We start from the raw sequence: 23,526 nt of genomic DNA on the forward strand, positions 1-23,526 counted from the left end.
AGCAATTTACACATGCAAATGATGATAATGTGGTAAATGTCAATGCTGCAACCAAAACTGTGGTAATTGATGATATCTGTCCAAATGACAGCATTTCTAATGTAACCGGAAGAACGTGCACATCAGCTGGTCGCTCCAGCCACAGGTCCAACATGTCATCCATCTCGTCTGCATGTATCAAGGCGGAGGCTGAAGCGGCTGCTCTCAGTGCTATGGCGGCTATCCTCAAAGAAAAACATGCACTGGAGTGTGAAGAGCTTAGCCTCGCAGCAGCCAGAAAGTGTGAAGAGGACAGCCTCGCAGCAGCCAGAAAGTGTGAAGAGGAGCAGATCAGACAACGCAAGGAGTGGCTTGAATTGCAAAGTGGAATTGCTGCCTATACAGCAAAGGCCAATGTGCTCAGGTACAGAGGATCTGAGGTTCAAAGCTCAAGGGCTGATTCAAATGGAATGAATTCATATCTAGACAGAGCCAAAAGGAAAATCTCTCTTAGACCCTCTGCTACAGAATTCATCCCACAAGGTTCAGAAGGTCAGTTCAACCCCTCACCAAAAGGGGGCAACAGAGCGGTAGTGTCAGTGGAGACTCTGCACAACGATGCAAACTTGCAGTACCATAATCCTACAGAAGAGGATAAGAACTTTGCTCTGTCAATGGGTGCGCGCCCCAAAGATTCAAACCAGCAGTTGCATCATCCACCAGTAGGTGGCAGTAACACTCTATTGCCAATGGAGGCATTCACAGCCACAACAATACCAGAAGGAAATGGATCTAAAGCCGATGAACTCAATCCCACGTCATCTCAAGTATGTCAGCAGACATTCTCTGCCACACAAGTCACTCATGATCTTGACATTTGGTGCAGGAAACCAACCAACATACGGGTTCAGTGCAAAGTAACGTGAATCAAGGCAATATTATCAACATCATGCAAAGGCAAAATGATATCACAGCTCTGTTGGTGCAGCAACAGTTAACATTGTCACTGCCACCAAGAGAAATACCAACCTTTGATGGAGATCCTTTGGAGTATAGTGCATTCATACGAGCATTTGAACATGGAGTGGAAGCAAAGACTGCTACCAATGTTGATTGCCTATACTTTTTGGAACAATACACCAAGGGACAACCCAAAGAACTGGTTAAAAGCTGTCAACACATGCCACCCGACAGGGGATACCAAAGAGCAAAGACACTTTTGAGAGAACGCTTTGGAAATCAACAAATAATAGCCACTGCATACATGGAGCAAGCGCTTGGATGGACACCAGTGAAAGCAGAGGATGCTAAAGCTTTGCAAGCTTTTTCTTTGTTTCTCCGTGTTTGCTGCAATGCCATGGAGGACATAAGCTACATGTCAGAGATGAATATGCCAACTAACATGCGGGCGATGATCTTAAAGTTGCCCTATAAAATGAGGGAAAGATGGAGAAACCTTGCTTACGAGCTACAGGAGAGGCAACATCGTCAAGCAAGTTTCAGCGATATTGTCAAGTTTGTTGAGCGACAAGTATGTATTGCCTCTGATCCACTGTTTGGAAACATTCAAGACACGTCCATCTCTTCACCAAAATACATAAGTGGAAACAACATATCCCAGCCTCGCAGCTGCCAGAAAGGAAGCAGTTTTGCTACTTCTGTTGAAGCTGTCAATCGTGAAACTGCACCTGAAAGGCAAAAGGAGAATAGCCTACCGTATAGGCCAAGAAGGATATCTTGTCTGCTGTGTGAAGAGGATCACAAGTTGGAGATGTGCTACAAAATGGAGAGGATGATGCACACAGAGAAAATTAGTTTTCTGAAAGAAAAGGGTGCTTGTTTTGGTTGTTTAGCTGTTGGACACATGAGTAAGGACTGCCGCAGCCGCCTGTACTGCCAAGTGTGTGATTTAAAACATCCCACTATCCTCCACATCCATTCACAGAGAAAGGAAGTCTCATCAGAGGACATACAGCACGAAACATCAACAGAGGATCACAAAGTTTCTACCAAAACATGTGGCCATATTGGGGTTGGAGGACAGGAGTGTGCCTTGCCCATTGTGCCCATTCAGATCAAGGCTACAAACGGCAGCACAGTGATACACACTTATGCCTTCCTAGATCCTGGTAGCACGGCCACCTTTTGCTCAGAGCGACTGATGAGGGAGCTTAAGATGACAGGAAGAAAATCCAAATTCCTGTTGAGAACAATGAATCAGGAAAAGCTTGTGGGTAGTCACATCATTTCTGGGTTGGAGGTGGCTGCACTCAACAGTAACAATTACTATGAGCTACCTGATGTGTTCACACAAACTGTAATGCCTGTGACTCGTGACAACATTCCAAAACAGGAAGAGTTAAGTGCATGGCCCCACTTAAACTCTGTGAAACTTCCTGTCATTAACGCTGACGTGGAGCTGCTAATTGGAGCTAATGTCTCAAAACTCATGGAACCATGGGAGGTGGTGAACAGCAATGATGATGGACCTTATGCTGTCAGAACCCTGCTAGGGTGGGTTGTCAATGGACTGCTGAGAGGAGACCGCCAAATTGTAAACAGCTGTCCCACCATTGCAGTCAATCACATATCATTGACCAGCTTGGAGGAACTGCTGGTAAAGCAATACAACCACGACTTCAATGAGAGATCAGTTGACGAACAGCCAGAAATGTCCAGAGAAGATGTTAAGATTTTGGAAATCATGAAAAATTCCGCCAACCTCACTGATGGACATTACAGTCTGAAACTACCTTTCAGAGAAGAGAAAGTTTCAATGCCAAACAATCGTCATGTTGCTGAGCAAAGGGCTCTGTGTCTTAAAAGGAAAGTCAAGAAAAATGCAACATTTAACGAGGAGTATGTCAACTTTCTGGGCGCTGTCATACAAAAGGGCTATGCAGAAAGAGTGCCTGAACAGCAACTGGAAGACACAGAGGTCAAAGGTGAGGCGACGGTGAACGCCATCATTGTCAAGGATGGACAGACTACAACAAACCACATGATAAGGAGTATGGGAGAGGATCATTCGTATGGTCAGAAAGGAAAACCTGATACCTCCTGGACTGTTTGAGAGAGGCGACCTGTACACCAAACAACGTTGGAAGCAAGCTCAGTTCCTGGCAGATCTCTTTTGGCGCAGATGGATCTGGGAGTACTTGCCACTGTTACAGGAACGTCAACGGTGGACAAAGGAGAAGAGGACTTTCGTCACAGGAGACATCGTCATCATTGCAGACTCTACTGCTCCCCGTGGATCTTGGTTGCTAGGGAAAATACTGCAGACTTTTCCTGACGCACATGGACTGGTGCGGTCTGTTAAAATCCAGACAAAATGCAGTATACTGGAACGACCAGTCACCAAGATCTGTCTTCTCCAGGAAGCTGAATGAATAGCTGACATAGATCCCTATGTTCGGATTACTTTTTCCTTTTTTCGGGACCCTTTTTGACTGACAGTATGGACTGAGACACTCGTGCTCTTTATTAATAATTGACTCCACTAGTGTTTTGGTGTAATTGTCACTTTATTATACAGTCACAATTAGGGGCCGGTGTGTTGGAGCCAATTTGTGTGTGTGAACGCGTCATCTAATCTGCGCACCTGGGAGCACGGGAGGTAATCAAGATATATGTGGGCACAGGTGATCAGTGGGGATGAGAGGTTAGAGAGGAAGCCACACGTTTTTCAACCGTGTTGACCGTGTTGACAGTGTGCGTGATTGTGATATGTTAACCAAGATTTTAGATAGGCCTAAAAGAACCTTTTAACATTTTATAAAGAAATAAAGCATTACAAATGACGTCATGGTGGACCTCATCCTTCACCACAACACGCGTTGGGAACTCTGGCTGCTAACCTCCATGAGTGGCTTTGTTTTGATGAGCGATCGCCGCTACAGCGTCAATAGCCACTTTAATGATACTAATGGACGGTAGTCCCGGATGTCGTCATGACGGATTTTCAGAATAAAAGCTTGGTATTGAGAACTTCCGGGTTTTTCCAGAATAAAATAGCATTTAAACTGACGGTATGTTTAAGGTACATTATGCCATAAAACATTGATTTTAATTTCTAACACTTACCCATGTCCAAATGGATCCTTGTTGTTGTCGTTGTGTTCTTCTTCTTCAGAAGAGTCGAAGACTTCAGGTTCTGAACATCTGAGGCTCTACTGCTGCTAGCGAAAAAAATCTCGAGTGAAGTCGGCAACTTTTTTTAGCCATTTTCTCTGTCTGTCTCTCTCTCTCTCTCTCTCTCTCTCTCTCTCTCTCTCTCTCTCTCTCCACACTGACGTAAACTGATGGGAGAAACGTGGTTTATGTTTTTTTTACTCGGTGGGTAGGTCCTTAGTGATTTCTCGATGTCCATTGGTCATTTCAGACCATGATGTCTGCCGGCTGAGACTTCCTTGACGGACACACGAATCCACCAATCCCAGACAGTGTAAAGTCAAGCTGCTTTGAGCGGCCATATTGGCTGTTGTGCCCTGGTTACAGTCTCACAGGAGATACTGCTGGAAAGCTACCCTTCCGGCGATTCCGCGGATATCTGAATCATGTTTCTACTCCTTATAATCGAAAATATATGATTAATTACGTAAAATTATGCGCACTTGGACGCGCCGGCGCGTCCACCGACTCCAGAGGGTTAAACACGATTTCACACATTGTGATGAGACACCCATTGACAGTACTGACAACACATAGCATTGTCTCTTTTGTGAACTCAAGTGCATTCACAATGACTTCCACAAGACAGACCAGGTTAGAGAAAACTCTGACACAAGCACACATCACCTACACACATGAAGGAGTTAACAGCGCAGACACCATTGGCAGCGGAGAACCCCATAGGTGTGAGGAAAGAATCATCCAGGATGTGAAGCTAAGAATAGATCTCAGAGACGAGCCTATGCCACATGCAGAAAACCTGTTCACAGACGGCTGTTGTTTCAGACACCCCACCAACGGGCTCCAAGCAGCCTACGCAGTGGTGGGTCAAACAGCGGAGGGACAGTTTGAGGAAAGAGCAGCAGGAAAAGTAACAGGGAAAGTCTCAGCACAGTTGGCAGAAGTGGTGGGAGTCATTGCAGCATTAGAGCTATCAAAAGGAAAAGATGTAAACATCTATACTGACTCAGCATATGTTCATGGTGTCATACATGTGGAAATGCGCCAGTGGATGAGAGCAGGATTTGTAACATCCACTAATACCCCCATCAAACACAAGAAAGACATCAAAAGGCTTGCAGAAGCAGTAATGTTGCCAAACAAGCTAGCTTTACTCAAGTGTAAAGGTCACAGCACGGCAGACAACTATTTGTCTTGGGGTAACAATGCAGCAGACAAAGCAGCTAAAGCCAAAGCTGACTTACTGCCTGCAGTAACAGATGATACTCTCAAAGAAGCTCAAGCAGCAGGGTCTCCTCAGGATAAAACAGTATGGTTAGACAGAGGAGCTACCAACAAAGATGGGATATGGTACTCCCCAGATGGGAGACCAGTGATACCCCCAGGATGGATAAGATCAATGCTTAAAGAAGCACACGGCCCAACACATTGCGGTAAAACTCAGATGAGCAGACACCTGACTCACTGGTGGCACCCTTACCTACCGGACATGATAGCTAATTACCTAGAAGAATGTGTAATTTGCCTAACCCATAACATCAGAGCCACAGTAAAACCACACCAGGGAAAGTTCCCTTTACCTAAGATGGCAGGAGAAGAAATCATCATTGACTACACTGACATGATTGACAAAGTAAGAGGGTTCAGGTACTTACTAGTGGTGGTAGATGCATACACAGGTTGGCCAGAAGCTGTGCCATGCAGGAGAGAGGATGCAGACTCAGTGATCAAATTCCTAGTCACACATTACATTCCACTACATGGGTTTCCTAGGAAAGTGAGGTCAGACAATGGCAGCCATTTCAAGAACCATGACCTACGCACAGTAGAACAGTCCTTAGGACTAAGACACAGTTTTGGAGCAGTCTACCATCCACAGTCACAGGGAAAGGTAGAAAGAATGAACCAGAACATCAAACAGAAAGTCAGCAAAGCATGTGAGGAAACAGGCATGAACTGGCTGGAGGCCTTGCCTCTAGCCCTCATGTCAATCAGAAGCTCCATTAACAGAGGGACAGGTTTCTCCCCATTTGAGCTGGCACATGGCCACCAATTCCCGGGCCCAGGAGTCTTGAGCGTAGGAAAGGAAGTAGAGGTCATGTGTTCAAAACCATACTACCGGCAACTTAGGGGCTTGGTATCAGGTTTCTCCACACAGGTTACGGACGCCAAAGGGGGACCTGAGAAGCACAAGGCCAACACAGCAGAGTTCGTCTGGCTGAAAGTCATCAGGCCTAAGTGGCTCAACCCCAGGTTTTCCGGCCCCTACCGAGTGACCCAGAGGACATCCCATGCCGTCCGACCTAGAAGGAAAGGGGGACAACTGGTACCACTGGAGCCAGTGTGCGGTCGGGAAAACACCTGCGAGGACCCTTGACGACATCAGGACAGACCTGGCTCACGTCAAGGCAATCAACCCGGGAGGCATCATCAGCGGGCCGGAGAAGGAGGATCGGGAGGACATCTATCGTACTCTCCGACGCTGGACTTTATGTCCTCGCAGTACATGCAGGAAGGGGTTCGCCACAAGGCCTCTTCGAAATTAAAGTTAAACCAAAGATAAAGCAAAACCTTCCTCAGGCAGGACCTAAGGTTAAATACCTGTCTAAAATCACATGCACAGATAAATGTACGGGGGATTATAGCCAACTTCAACCTCTAGACGTCATCCAAATGGCCACAGGATACACAGATGACAATTTATGGTTAAAATGGGTTTCTCGGACAGCCCAAGAACAAATGGCAGGGGATTGCCTAGCCTGTGCCACGGCCCGCCCGCAATTAGTCACTGACCCTGCGCCCTTGTTTCTCACAGATACCTGGGGTTACAACTGTATGTTACAGCTGACCAAGATGGCTAGTCCTCCTAACTGCACCACCCTGGCCAAGGTTTTCCCTCCAATTGATAATGGTACTAGGACAGGCCTATTCACGGCTAGCAGAGGCGCCGGTGGGTACACCTGTTTCACCATGGTCCAAACATCTCCACGTTTTGACCTAGGAAATATCCCTACGGATTGGTGTAACCACACCGTGTCTAGTACTAGTATAGGACATTGGGCCAGGGCTGGTCTCTACTATTATTGTGGGGGCCACCGCCTGTATCCCCGAATTATGTGTAGGATGGTGTGCTATGTCCGTCTCCATGCACCCCTAATGTTGCTAGGAAAAAACTGATGCCCACGGACCCTAAAGCCTCCCTACATGTACTGGCTAAAAGGGACACCAGAAACACGTTTGATTTATCCCTCAATTCTCCCACCTTTATCGATTCCATAGGAGTTCCACGAGGGGTCCCTAATGAATACAAACTAGCTGACCAAATAGCTGCAGGGTTTGAAAGTGTTCCAGTTATCTCTGCCATCTTCCCCGTTACCCCTGTCAAAAATGTAGAAAGGATCAACTATGTCCATTACAACACACTCCGATTGGCCAATCTCACTAGGGACACGGTAGAAGGCCTGGCTGAACAATTAGGTCCAACGTCCCTTATGGCTGTGCAGAATAGGATGGCGCTGGATATGCTTCTGACGGAGAAAGGGGGTGTTTGCTCAATGTTCAAGGATATGTGCTGTACGTTTAAGGTTCCGTGACGAGAGCCTTAGAAGGTCTTCGTATCCTATCTAAAACTATGCATGAGCAATCAGGGATACACAATCCCCTTGAAGAGTGGTTTACTAACATGTTTGGTCAATGGAAGGGTTTAATAATGTCTCTTTTTATTTCTGTAGCTACTTTTTTGGCCATTTTAATAACATGTGGGTGTTGTTGTGTGCCGTGCATCCGCTCATTATGTGTCAGACTAATCAGTTCCACCATTGAGGGAAAAGCTGCTTCTCCCCCTCCGTATCAAATGCCGCTGTTGGCGTATGTCTCGGAGGGAGAGGAGAAATATGGAGACTCAGCAGACAAGGACGCAGTTTTTTGACATGTTTTGGTCTCCCTCTCCTTCTGTCATAAGAAATTGTTATGATGGGCTGTTTCCAAATGTTTAAAGGGCTCTAAATATAATGTTGAGAGACGAACACAGTGGAGAGGAATGACAATAGTTATGTTTCAAGTGCCTTGTGTAAGTTGCTCTCTTTTTAAAAGAGTGCAAAAGGGGGAATTGTGGAAATTGATGTAAGGTATTATGCAGAAGAAGTGATGCAGCATATTTTTGGTATATTCATTTTAATGTCACCCATATATAGGAGGTGTATTGCATCATGTTATCCCTAATATATGTGTGGGTTTATACATTCCTGTGTGTTAATAGTTGAAGGAACAAAAAGTACATTTTTCCTCTTAAATATAGAGAGGTTTTTTATAGATTCCTGAAACAATGTTCCCTTTTTCTTAAAAGTAGATTAGCGCAATAGTCTTTTTCTTTCACTTTTACCCTTTTATCAAAAGGGTGTTTTTAGGCTATTTTTGAGGAGGGAAGATGCAGAATTACTTGTGAGTTCTGTTTTGAGTGAAAAGATTACCCCTTTGAGTGTTTTTCTTGGTTAAACCATTGATAGGCTTTGCAAGTTGCGAGGGACATTTCCCCCATATATAATGGTTACATTCTTCTTAAATTAATGATGCGCATCCTGCAGGCCTTGAGAATTGAACAGTTAAGAGAGACAATGGTCCTTCTGATTCTGGGTAAGCTGACTTCGGGTGGATGGAAGTTCAGAGAGGGCCGGGGGGGTATGAGGACACTTAAGCTCTGTTGGTTAGCTGGTCCTGAGGAGGTCATGAGATGACTGATACATTCCCAACAAGTATGGTTTTCATAAAGGAAAACATATGGACTATTGTGTGATAAGCTACATGATAAGAATGTGTTTTGCTTCAAACTGAAACGGTTTGGTTCTCTGCTGGCACGCGCTGATTCACTGTGAGACAGCATCGTTGGTATCTCCCAATGAGATGACCGGAAAAGACGACCAGTTAACCCCACACCTTCCTGTTTGTGTTGGTATGAAAGCCTGTTCAGCCTTTTGTTCGCTCTCTCTTCTCGCGCTGCCCAGACAGAAGGATCACAGCGTGTGAACCAGGGCAGGAGTACTCCTTACGTTACGTATATGATTTTATATTGTATGGTAATGTATTATATTCTATTGCATTATTACCTTGTATAATTAAAACAGATTATTGTTTAACTGGTATCCTGGTGTCTTCTGATTTCCTCCCTGTTATGATTTTAAGCAGGACTCGCCAAAACGACACGCGGAGACGAGTTGGGTTGTAAAAACCTCTTACTCACAACAAGGGCCACATATTCAAACGAAGCAAAGTTCCCATAAGATGTCTTCCTGCATTGAATGGAATCATTGAACAAAATAGCAACTCCACCCCCTTTCTTACGGAGCGTCCACACTACAGCTTCAAAAATAGCTTGGAGCTGGGCGTGTCTGGAGCTTGGGGATTTTATTCAAACACGGCCAACAACCAATCACATGAATCTCCCGCCCCCGACATACAAAGCAAAAAACCCCGGGGATTGTATGGGAGCAATATATATATATATATAAACTCCCCAAACAGGCGAAAACCTACCAGTTTCACCCACTGTCTCTGCCACCTCCCTCCATGCCTGGTTCCTCCGGTTTGTATCCCGGTAGGTGAAGAGGGTCTGGTCATACAAAACCGGGTGATTTGCTACGGCGATAGTTAGTTTCTCCTCCGACTTTTTTTGAAATATAGAAATGAACGGCGGGATATCTCTCCCAGCTTAGACGCGGTTTGATTGGCTACGGCTTCAGCTGTCAGATTTTGGGAAACGGAATTTGATTGGCTGGCGCTGGCTACTCCGGCGTCTTCGGCGTCAGAAGTTGAACATTGTTCAACTTCTGACGCCTGAGACGGACCGCTCTGCTACCCACAATTCAGTTCGGCGAAAAAGCGAGGCCCATTGAGCAGATTGGAGCTTTCGACGCTGTCGACGCTGTAGTGTAGACGGGCCGTTATGCATTCTTTCCTGACTCATAAAACTAAAGTTGGGAGGGGTTGATTCGATAAGAACAGCTGCACTGTTATTTTGTTCAATCCAAGTTTCTGTTAAAAACATAAAATCAAGATTGTGCTCAGTGATAAAATCATTAATTAAAAATGTTTTTCCTGCCAGTGACCTGACATTTAATAAAGCTAGTTTAAGTTTGTTAGATACACTATCAGTAAGATTTTTTGTGACAAGCTGTGGCTAAATTTGATAAACTCACACAAACGTTTGAGCACTTCCTGTTTCTAAGCTGATTCACCGCTCTTAATCTATTACCTTATCAACACAGATTTCGGCAAAGCTGCTGGCAGGCAGGGCCCTGGCATTTCCTGGAAAGAGTTGAGAGTGCCATACGCCCTTGAGCCTGGACCCAGCACATATCAGTAAGAGTGTGTTGCGTTTTGTACACACACATCCTTATCAGGCTTTGGAGACTGCAGATGCTTTCTTGAAGGGAGGGGAGGTGGTTGACGTAGGCACGGTGATGGAGACGGGGGAGATGGTGCGGGGGTAGAGGACATGCTGCCAGGGGGGGGGAGGTGGTTGACGTAGGCACGGTGATGAAGACGGGGGAGATGGTGCGCGTCTCTGCGGTGATTTTGGTGGGTGTCGTTGAGGAGCGGGGGTAAAGGACATGCTGCCAACCCTGCATATCGCCTTAGTTTGGTCTTTGAACTCCAGGAAGGAATCGGTGCTAACCCTCTGTATCTCCTTCGTGTGTTCAGCGATCTCCAGGAGGGTGGGCGAGGGTGAAAGGGTGAATGGAGAATAGAGAGAGCTGTGGGGTGAAGGAAGAGTATCTTCAGAGGTGATAGGAGGGGTGAAGGGCGGTGGAGACTCCTCCTTTTGTCTCCCATAATCAAGACATTCCTCAAGCGGGTGCAGTGATAGATTTTCAAGGTTTTCTGCGCGATGTGTTGTGTCTTTCTCTTGTTTTGATTCCTCTTGTTGCTTGTCCTTGGCAGAGGGAACAGATTGATGACGTAGGCAGTTGAATACGTTAGAGATAAACAATTTCACTCCTGACTTGTTCAGACAAACTCCATTTTCCTTAAAAAGATGTCTGCGGTCCCAGAAAAAGTTAAAGTTGTCAATAAAATTGACAGAATGGTCAATACAGACAGTTGAAAGCCAGGTGTTCAGTGCAAACAATCTGCTGAATCTCTACCGTCAGTCAGAAGAGGTTCTGACTGGCGGTAGAGGACCACTGATGAACACCTCTGCATTTAGAGAGCTGACAGTTTCCAACAGACATTTGAAGTCTTTTTTCAGCACTTCTGATTGTTGTTTCACAACATCATTTGTTCCAATGTGCAGTACCACATTCTTCACAGTCGGATGTTCAGCCCCAATATGCAGGATCTTCTCAGCCAAGTCAGAGACCACATCCTTGGGAAAACAGAGTACTTTGGTGTTGTTCTTACTACACAGACTTTTTACATCTCTTACAGCAGAGTCACCCACAATCTGAGTTGCAGGCCCAGTCGTTAGCTTTCCCTCTAGCCTTTTACTTTTGGAGTAGCTATTGGTCCTTACCCTGCTGTGTGAAGAGGACAGGTTATCCAGGTCATCAGAAATAGATCTCCGGTTCTGAGTCAGTGGAGCGTATCTGTTCTGGATTGGCACACTGTGGTTTAGGAGGATTGTTTGTAGTTCTCCCTTTAGCAGCTGTCCACGGCTGTTTCCTAGTATGGATAGGGGTTGAAGAGGCGCTCTTCCTGGGTGATAACAATGCAGGCCAGCCGGTCGCATCACAGATTTCAGAGCGCTGGGCTCTGCCTGTTGTTCGTCCTCCCAAATCCCATGGAAATGATTTACTCTTCGGCCTTGCACCCAGAGAGTTCGAGGGAGGACTACCACTTGTAGATTTATTACCCGGTACACAGCCCTCCTGTTCCTTGGAATCCTTGTAGCTGCTAACTAGCTTTGAGTTAGCATGCCTAAAAAAATATTTTTGGACGGACACTAGAATTTACAGTTTTTTACTATGTTCAATCTGAATTTTCTTTAAAATAAAAAACATCTATATTGATTCTGACTTTTCTACATCCAACTCACAGGTTTATTATTACTTTGAGAAAAAAGATGATTAATTTAAACCTTTTAGAATGGAAGATATGGTCATTTGTTCTGGGAATGTCATTTTCGAGCCTGAGACCTGAAAAACAGGCTCAGGGCTAAACTGGTTAACAGATGTAGTTTCACTGTAGTGCCTGATGCACTCTCCAGAATGTATGATCCTCAGCCAGTCCCCAAGAGTCCAGAACCCATTCTGCGGCCAGACCGAGTGATAGGGAGTGTGACCTGGCCCATTGAAGTCAAGGTAAAACAGGCAAACAGCGAGAATCCTGTCCCTAGAGGGTGCCCTCAGAATCGCTTGTTTGTTCCTGTGCTACTTCGTTCTCAGGTTATTCATTGGGTCAATCTGTACTTACCTGCCATCCTGGAACCAAGAGGAATCTCTTCATGGTGAGATACATATTCTGGTGGCCTGCTATGTGGAAGGATGTTGCAGAATATGTGGCAGCATACCCTGTGTGTGCTAAGAACAAAACTTCTTGTCAAGCTGCGGCAGGTCTTCTCCAACCTCTGCCCATTCCCAAGAGACCATGTTGCGTTGGACTCTGTGACAGGATTGCCACCTTCGGCAGGTAATACCACAGTACTCACAGTTATTGATCGGTTTTCTAAAATGGTACACTTTATCGCCATGTCCAAGTTACCTACTGCCAGAGAAACAGCAGAGGCCATGTTGCCCCATGTGTTTCGAATCCATGGTTTCCCAAGTGATGTCATTTCAGACCGAGGCCCACAATTCGTGCCACAGTTCTGGAAGGAGTTTTGTCGCCTATTCCAAGCCACTGTAAGCCTGTCATCCGGATACCACCCTCAGTCGAATGGTCAAGCGGAGAGAATGAATCAGGATATGGAGACCTGTCTGAGATGCCTGGTGTCCGAGAAACCTACCACCTGGAATAAACATCTGATTTGGGTTGATTATGCACACAACACTTTACCCATATCAGCCAATGGTATCTCCCCTTTTCAATGTGTCCATGGTTACCAGCCTCTGTTGTTCCCGGAGCTCGAGCAGGAAGTCACCATACCATCAGCACATGATCTGGTTCGCCGCTGCCGCTGGGTCTGGGCGGGAGTTCGCCATATGCTGCAGAGGAATGCAACACACATGAAGGTAATGGCCGACCGAAAATGACATCCGTCTCTCAAGTACAAGGCCGGACAACGAGTGTGGTTGTCCACCAAGGATCTTCCTCTCCATGTCACCTCCAGGAAGCTGGCTCCCCGGTTCATTGGTGCTTTTCCCATATCAAAAGTGATTAATCCTGTTGCTGTCCGCCTATGTCTCCCAAAGTCCATCAAGGTCCACCCCACGTTTCACGTCGGCAAGCTGAAACCGGTCAAAGAGAGCAGACTGGTCCCCGCCTCCACACCCCCTCCACCTCCCCGGATCGTCGACGGAGGTCAAGTCTATACAGTGGAACAAATACTGTCTGAAAGAAGGAGGGGTAGAGGTAGACAGTTCCTGGTCAACTGGGTTGGGTATGGACTAGAGGAGAGATGTCGGATCCCAGGCAGCTTCATTGTGGACAAATAATTAATTACAGACTTTGACAAACAACGGTCTCAGGCTTCAGGGACGTCTGGAGCTGTCCGTAAAAGGGCGAGGGGGGGGGGGGGTACTGTAAGGTTTCAGCGTTGGAATCCTTCTAGTTTATTGTCTTGTGTTCCTATCTTGTCACCTTTCATTTTATTTTGGTAAATGACTCTACCCTCTCGTTTCAGGTGTCTGCACTTCCTGTCCTTGTGTGTCACCTGTCAGCCTGATTGTTGTTTCCTGCTCCTGATTGTTTCCACCTGTGCCCCATTACCTAATGTGTGTGCGTGTATATATAGCCCTTCTCTCCTTTTGTATTTCGTCTCGTCTCCACGTCGAGTCCATGTCTGTAAACATTAGTGATCTGTTGAGCAACCTAGTAGAACCTAGAGATCTTGTGAGAATCCTAGTAGAACCTATTGATCTTTTGGTCTTCCTGGTTGAACTTACGCTGAGCTTCATATCTAGAAAAACTCAAACTGTTGAATTAAATAAGGAGAGAATTGTGTCCTAATTGATGAATATATTATATCAAGTCATTTTGTATGGCAACTCTATATTATGTCCTTTGTTAATGCACAGTCTCAAATGGAAACTCATGAAAGTTCTAAATATGGAAAGGAAAGTGTAATGTTTTACATTGACATTTAAACAGTGTTATATACACTATCTAGTGCATCTAGTGCATTTTGTTAACAAGGATCATCTGAAATAGGCACACATAAAAACAACTGTTGATTTACCATTAGCTTAGAGCAGATCATAATAATAATAATAATTCCTTACATTTATTATAGCGCTTTTCCAGTGCTCAAAGCGCTTTACAGACACACATTACACATATTTGTTATACATGCAATGGTCACTGTGGACAATACCCACAGGAGCAAGTTCAGGTGAAGTGTCTTGCCCAAGGACACACCGGCTTTACAGACGCAGCAGCGGTGGGTTTCACCCCTTGATCTGATGATCATTGCACAGCGCACTGCGCCACACCGTCCATCTTCACGCCTCGAAGTCATCGAGGCGCTTTTACAAGTACACATTGATATTATACATGTACTGTGGACAATACCCACAGGAGCAAATCCGGGTGAAGTGTCTTGCCCAAGGACACAACGGCCTGACGCAGTGGCGGCAGGAGCAGGTTTCGAACTGGAGTTCCCCAGCACCCCCCTTGATCTGATGATCAGATGCACAGACCACTGTGCCACCCGTCCCGTAATATCATGTATTTAACCTCTTCTACACCACACCCCCGATACCGGGGGGGAAAACGCGTTATCTGCAGGAAACAGCGTCTGAGGGCATCTTTGATTCACATATTCAAAACATCAAAAAGGAACGAAAGTGATTAAGGAGATTAAATGTGGCACACATGTCTCCATGAACTTAGCTCTGTTTTCTTCACAATGCACACATGTTTTGATGAGATACATGTAAGACCAGACGATAAATAAACCATGAAATATGTAAATGAGTATCGTAATGTATGCAACTACTGTATGTTGTTAACCAAAGTGTCAGCTGGGCAACACGCAAGTTTAACAATAATCCAATTCACACAGAACAGTCTGGCAATATGTGAGCTGCATAACTTTAATCTAGACGTTAGAACAATATTTATAGCCATTATGCAGAAAGGTGTTAACCAGGAAAAGCAGACTAATGGCGCAGTTCCACTGCAGCGGGTAGCCCCGTTTAAGCGTCCTTAACCGTCCTCAAGCGGCCAGGCCAGTTTTTGGTGGCCTTTCCATATAGCCTAGTACTGGCTAGCGGGTACTTTTTCCCTCTTTTTCCGGCCCCATAAAATCGTGGTTCTATCAGACCAGGCCAGGGCTGTGACGTCAACACTCTCGACTGCTGATTGGTCAGAGAGATTCGTCACAAGATAGCGCGCGAGTTCATCCCTAGCGTCGCATATATATTTAGAAGCAAGCTTGCAGCATTTTTATAAACAGCATTTTGTAAACGGAGGAGCTACAAAAATGGCTACTTTTTTTTAAGAAAAGCACACGTGGTCGACCGAGGAGGTGACGACGTTCCTTCATCTCATTGGAGAGGATAAAATCCAGCGGGAGCTCGACGGAACAATGCGAAATGTGAAAGTGTTCCAGGATGTCTCTGCACAGATGTCCGAACGCGGATTTTCGAGGACTTTCCTGCAGTGTAGGGAAAAACTCAAAAAGATGAAGAGTGAATATCGCCAAGTAAAGGACAACAATAACACGAGTGGAGGAAACCAATGGAAGTGGTTCGACTTGTTGGACCAGATGTACGGCCATAGACCGGCCAACGTTGGGAGGGAGGGAGGCCTGGACTCTGCAACGGCTTTACTGGAGTCCCTGCAAGGTACGCTCACTTAACAAAGAAGTCTATTTTATCCTTACATTAATGTTCGACAACCCATGCTTTTATGGAGCCTGTGACGAAGGTAACTTCGTCACTGTGAACTGACGGCTTCGGACCTGGTAACTCAGCACTTTGGTGAACCGTTTTGCACTTTATGAGCGCGATTGCACAGTACCGTTTGGCATGGCATATTTGCACATTTTATATAATTTATACTAATTATTGAGAGAGTATTTATTAAAGGATTAAACCGTATTAATTGAAATGTCGTCTGGCAGGTGCTGGTCGGGTCCTCGGCTCCGCCTGACAAGATAGGGGAGTTAGCGAGAGCGCCGAAAGTGTTTATGCTGGTGTATAATGACAGCGGTTAAGAATAATCCGGGTGCAAATAATATGTGGGGGGTGTAGACATCATAGTGTTAAGTGGCATTAATTGTACAAGTGCTGACTGCGTTTAGTTGGGTGTGTACTTCTGTTCAGTTATATGTTTCTGTTTGAAAAGTGTTCCCCCTCCCATTATGTCTGTTGCTGGATTGTGTGCACCTGGGGCCCTGTGTTGTCTCCTCCCTCCTCACCTGTGTCTAGTTGCTGATTAGTGTGTGTGTGGGTATTTAGGCTCTGTTTCCCTGGCTGTTAGGGGAGGTAGTGTGTGTGAGATCCTGGTGGCTGTGCTCATGTGAACAGCAGATTGAGGCTGTGTCATGTTTGTGAGTAATAAATGCCCACACCGGCTTATATTTGAATTCTCTGCCTCTTTCTCCTTGCTTGGTCGGGCCGCTCAATTGTCAGCTTCACAGAGCCCCGAAGAGCTACATAGCTAGCTAAGGCAGATAGCCTAGGCAGATAGCCTTAGCTAGAGCTATTGTTTGCTAACACCATATGTGCCATTGTTTACGTTCAGTTTTTCTTTTTTATAGTTGTTGTTGCTATTTAGTATTGTGCTGCAGTAGTTTGTGGAATTAACAAGTCATTTTGCTGTTCTAGATGATTACATTGGGACTCGTGAGGAACATTCCCGAACAACGGTTGATGGCAGTGTTCCGTCCACATCGTCATCGAATCCAGAACGGACCCCAGCTCAACCACCAACACCGAGTGCCATCACGACACCGCAGCGTGTGGTTCTAGGTAAGAAATAGAAATGGCAAAACGACTGGAATTGTGTTTTGTTTTTTTAAACCTTGGATCATTCATCGTCAGTAATTAAAATAAGCTATACCACTGTGTGGAAATGCTCTGTTACAAGTAAAGTCTTAGCTAGTAAGCAGCTAGTACAGTTGTGTGTGACATCCTATCATATACATATATTTATATTCATTATCAACAGGCTGGATATAATGTAATTCACTTTCACAATCATTGTAAACATCTACTGTAGGGCCAGAACTTTCTTTAGTTCACCTTACTGTTGTTCTGTTTATACATGTTATTCTTATATCCTTGTGTGACCTGTACCTGTCCAGTGTTTTTTCCTTATTGCTAATTATTATCTTATTGTCACCCAGGCAAGAGGAAACGAGGAGGAGAGGATCGGGCCCAGCAGGAACGGCACCATGACTGGGCAGCCGACGTGGCCCGTCTCCTCCGTGATACTTCAAAAAACCGTAATAGTTATTGTACATATTATATATTTTTTATCTAGTTAATTTTTAAATGCAACATTTGTACTTCCTTGTTTATTTATTTCCTTTAAAATGTTCATTTTATATTTATTTTTACAATGCCGTGTATATTTATGCTGGCTGCAATACAGTTTTACATTTTTTATTTGTATTTTTATACTGCCATCAATAAAGTACTTCTTTGACTTATCTTATCTCTTGTTGATAATGAATTGCACCCAACAGAAAACAATCAGATTCACATAATCTTGATTTAGAGAAGATATAAACATACATGAATTTATAAAGCAATAACAAACACCATTAGTTAGGAAAAAGCCCCTTAGTTTTAAGAGATTTAAAGCAAGAAATTGAGTTTGCTAGCTTGAGGTCCTCCTCTAAAACATTATTACATGTTTATTTTGTAATAGTATTAAGAATACATGACAAATACATAATACATGTAGAAATTGCTCAATTGTAATACCCTCGTTCTATTAGACTCAAACAACACATTCCTTATATATTTCAAAGACGAGAGAACAAAAGAAACCTATAACCCATTCAAGCAAGCTTTTAACATGTCTAGAAGAAAGATTGAGGTTATATTTTAATATATTATGTTATGTTGTGGATACTTTAGCCTCCATCCACGTTTACAATTGTCAACACTATTTTACACTTGCATTTATGAATATAGTTTTGCTGTGTTTTACATTTTAGTATTTATGTTTATAGTTAGCTTTGATATTCGCTTAATTTATTAGAAATATTTTCTTTTCATGATCTGATATTTCCTCAAATGTTCTTATTATGGGGCAGTACTTACTGGTGCTTGAAATTCAAATATTTACTAAATATTCAATTCAGATAACATTTGTTTAAAACATTTGACAAACACATGTATATGAAAAAAAAAGATGTATTTATGTTCAATACAATGAATGCAATACAATGCATATTTAGGTATTCAGGTAGCGCATCAAACCCTCTCTGATGTCAGTGCCCTCCTCCTCTGCACCTTGAGCCACTGCTACCCCAGGCTCTGCTGCTGCTGGTGCATTCCACCCATCATCATAGTCCGCTCCATGACTCTCGCAGAGGTTATGCAGAGCACAGCATGTCAGCACCATGGATTTCACAAGAAACAAGTAAACGATCGCTTCCACATCCTCCATTGTTTTGTGAGTTGTGTCGCATTGAAGATGACCCCACTGCAGTTTTACCCAGCGTCGCTCCGCCCAAAAAGCCGATCGCCCCGCCTACACTGCGTTGCTACCCCAGGTCCTAAACTGTAATGGCAATACGCCACGGCCTCGGACGGCCAGCGAGGCAGCCCGAGGCCTGAGCGAGGACGCTTAGGGACGCTTAAACGGGGCTACCCCGCTGCAGTGGAAATGCGCCATAACAGTACAACTCTTTGCTTTGACATTATAGAGTTGCAGGGGTCGACATATAGCCACATATCTGTCGTATGCCATGACTGCAAGAATGGACAGATCACTGCAGGCAAATTAGTACATGACCAGAGCCTGAAGAAGGCTGAATAAGGCCGTGTAGGCCGTAATTCATTATGGCCCTCTCACACACATACATTCTCCTTTTACATACTGTACATATATTTTCACTCTTACGGCCCGTCCACACAGCGGCGTGCGTTGAAGCTTCCAACGCTTCTGCCCATTCACTTTGAATGGGGTGACGTCACTTTTAGCCGAACTGCATTTTGGGAAGCGACGCGGAGCGGAGCTGGCGTTGCTCGCTTCAAAAGTTGAACAATGTTCAACTTTTGGCGCCTCGGCAGAAGCGTCAGCCAATGAAATCCCGTTTATGCAAATCTGCCAGTACAAGCGCTAGTCAATCAAACCGCGTGTATGCTGGGAGAGACTACGCAGGTCATTTCATCATATTCCAAAAAATGGAGGGAAAATTCATTATAGCGGTAGTGAATCACCCGGTGCTGTATGATCAGTCTCTGTTCACCTACCGGGATACAAACCGGAGGATCCAGGCATGGAGGAAGGTGGCAGAGACAGTGGGTGGAACTGGTAGCTTTTTGCCTGTTTGGGGAGTTTATATCCAGTTTACTTCGTTTTAACATTGCTATTGCTTTGTATGTCGGGGGCGGGAGATTCATGTGATTGGTTGTTGGTCGCGTTGCTCGCAAAAAATCCCCAAGCTTCAGACACGCCCACCGCCAAGCGTCAACGCACGCCGCTGTGTGGACGGGCCGTTACACAAATACATTCTCCTTTTACTGTACATATATATATTTTCACTCCTATACACATACATTCTAATTTCACATGCATATTTGAACTCATATGCAATTTACTTTTCAACACATACATGTATTTTCACTCTGACTTACATATAATACAACTCCACACATATAGGTATTCTTCACTCTCACATAAATAAGTTCTAACTTTTACATATATATTTTTTTATTCTCACATGTATAAACACATATCATATTCTCACATACATACATTGTCACTTTCACATATGTATACTGTGAGTAACGTTATTAGTAACGTGCTGTGAGCCTGTCCTCTGCCGCTCAAGGGACGATGACAGGGATGTGACATTATCAGGGAATGACTAAATACTCCTTAAAACCCCATTGCTTGCTGCAGTAGACGCAACTCATCTCCCTCTATCATGTTGATCTGGATCCAGAGTTCTGAACATGAGCCCGCCCCACCTTCTATAGTTTCCACTATACTTTATCTCACACATACATACATTGTTCTCTTGCATACTTTACCTATAGGACGGACGGCAGAAATGTAATTTCCCATGTTCAGTGAATGCAACACAGAGGCAAGACGACGCCACCAGACCAATCAGAGAGTTGCATGGAAATTAACGTTTTGTATTGGCTGACAGGTACCAGCGCCATATAGATAGAAGAGTTATGACAACGGAAGTCCAAAAACGGTTATCGTCACGTGGTTCATGTAGACGAGGATCGTTCCCCGGAAGTTCATGGCGGGCAATGTGAATGCAATGATAACAGGAGACAGAACGATTTTTGGTAATTATTAGTGAATAAAGGTTTTGATTTGCAATATCTATACAACAAATCGATATGTGTATGTATTTACATCAATATGTTTTTAAAAATAAAATAGAATTTGCTAATATTAAGTGATAATATTAGGATTAGTGTGATCAACTAGTTTACATGTTAGGCTAACAGTGCCTTGGTGAAAGAGCCTGTTGCTGTTTATTTATAGCTTTGAATTCTTTAAAACCAATATTATCTTCTTAAACTTGTATGGTAGTCAGGAGCATCACTTTCTAATGTGTATTGATATATTTAGAGGGAGGGGATCTAAAGTAATGCTTTAAAATTCAGATTAGATTAATTTCTACCATTTTCTTAAATTCATGGTAGTTTCAGTAATCCCCTGGTAATTGAGGACACAAGTTATCTAAATGACTAATGTCATCTTTATGGCTTTCAGAAAGGACAGGAGACCGACAGGTGACTATCAAAGGACTAGCAGCAGCAGCAGCAGCATGATGATGATGTTAAATGTGTTGTTTTAGGAACATCCATTGCAAATACATGGAATTCAATAAACATTGAATAGCATATCATGCAGTTTGTCTGTGCCTTTTCCTCCGTGTTGTCCTGGTTTGCTGTGCTGCCTCCTAGTCGCCACCATGGTTTGCTGTGCTGCCTGGGGATGCTCAAATCGCTCCGAGAAAGGAGTACGAATGTACGGCTTCCCCACTGACACAGAGTGGAGGAAAAAATGGCTGGCTCAAGTCAGCAGGAGCAATTTCACGACCAACAGCAAAAAAATATGTGATGTAATTATATGCAAACACTGCATTTGCACTTTTTCACAAAACGAAAACCACACCATTGGGAAAGCTTAATGTTTTGTTTAATACAAAAAAACAGGGAAAGGCTTGAAAAACAGAGTTGAGACTCAGGGTGCAGGGTGAGGGTCTCGGTGCAGGTATTCAGGCTCCATTGAATCCCCCTCTGGTTCTTGTGCTGAAAGAGGGAGTAACAGACAGGAGAAAGGGTTATACACACCTATATAGCACACCTATTGGATGGGAAATTGCCTTGGGGAGATAAGGTGTTTACTTATATAAAACAGTAGTATTAAACTTACCTTGTGTTTTCATTCTCACTTAAATCCCTTTGCCATCAATCCAAAATCAGCTGAGCTGCAACATTATACAGACAGGTAATAATCAACATAACTACAAGGACACAATATGGCTCTGCTAAAAACACTCACCCTTACACGCACCAAAGTTATATTTATCTAATATTTAACTCCCTCCACCCCTGCATGCAATCCCGTTTAGAAGCCCCTCTTCTCTAATTCAACAACGTTGGACGAAATGACATTAAGAGAACGGAATTTACAATTAAAACGCTGTTCAACGTGTGTTGCTAACTTGCTTCGGTATCCTAGCTTAATTTAGGGATAATCCACTGACATCCTTTAATACACATGTTAATTTGAATCAGGTGTACTGATAATATCCGCAATATAAATCTTTAAACTTCTTCTTACCTTTAAAAGTCCGTCACGAACGGTCTATTATGCTGCAACTCTACAGCTTTGCTAGCCTTGGCGCTAACTTCCGGGGAACGATTGAGAAGCTCCACGATCCACCATTGCTGTAAAAAAGTGGTCCATTGGAGTGAACGGAGATGACGTAACTCTCAGTCTATATGGCGGTGACAGGTACGTACCTCTCCTCTGTGACAATGTTTAAACTTTAAACTGTCAGCCCCGGACGCGGAGATTCTGAAGATGGACATTAGATATTTTGTTAATAAAAAAGACGGCAATTCTCAAGTGGTGGCTCACACAACAACCCCAGAGCCACCACCTGAGCCAGGTGAACAAGGTATGTACCTGTCAGTAAACTTACAATTTATGCGAACATGTAAGCAAAGCATAAATTACAGCTACTTTGAATCGCACGGGTAAGCTAAACCGTTAGCAAGTAGCTATAGCTAGCCAGATATATTAAATAAACACTTTGTCATAAGATATAAATGTTGTGTTTTTTAGCGTTACTTGGTGATTTCAAAGAAAGCTCTCTGGGAAATGTTGACTTATTGTCAGTGTTCGACATGAAGCTAGAAGCTACCTTACAGTAGTACCATAGACTGTATATATAAATGGACGTAGGGTCCGTGACGTCACCCATAGGATTCTGCAGAGTTGCCGAGAAGCCCTTAGTAGGCGGAGTCGGCCACGAACGGTTTGACAGTGACGTCAGAGTTCAACTCCCGCCTGCTCCAAATAAGGGCAAAGAGGCGGGACCTGCTGCCACCGAGCTGGAAGTTCCAGAGCTATCTGAAGCTACCAAGCTAAGCTAACATGCTCCCCATCTGCACACTGCCGTCGCATTTTACGTTTCTAAGGTAAGCGGACATGAAACTATTCAGCAAAACTATAAATAATAATCTAAGTTATTGAGTTTTTAGCATAATACTTCAGAATCTTAAAACCCCTTAACGTTTGTTTGCAATTGTGCTAAATTCAACACTGGAATCAAGCAAATATTAATATGTTTGCATGACATTAGTTATTTATATTTTGATATCACTTAATTACACGTTTAATACATTTAAGTCAAGCTAAGGTACATATGATGGTAGCTAGTTAGTGCTCTTACCTGTGAGGCCTTCTCCAAACAGCATAATAACAAGACTGTATCATTAAAACTAAGTACCAGTTCTAGATCCTTGACTTTTGACAAACAATTCAAAAGACAACATTTATTTAAAGACCAATCTTTATTTGAATGTGCCTCTTAACCTGAGATATTAGTTATAGAGTAATAGTATTGACAATCTAAAAAAACTGAGCAACTCAACAGTC

The sequence above is a fragment of the Pseudochaenichthys georgianus genome, chromosome 21, assembly GCF_902827115.2.
Source record: "Pseudochaenichthys georgianus chromosome 21, fPseGeo1.2, whole genome shotgun sequence".
In the NCBI taxonomy this organism is placed as follows: domain Eukaryota; kingdom Metazoa; phylum Chordata; class Actinopteri; order Perciformes; family Channichthyidae; genus Pseudochaenichthys; species Pseudochaenichthys georgianus.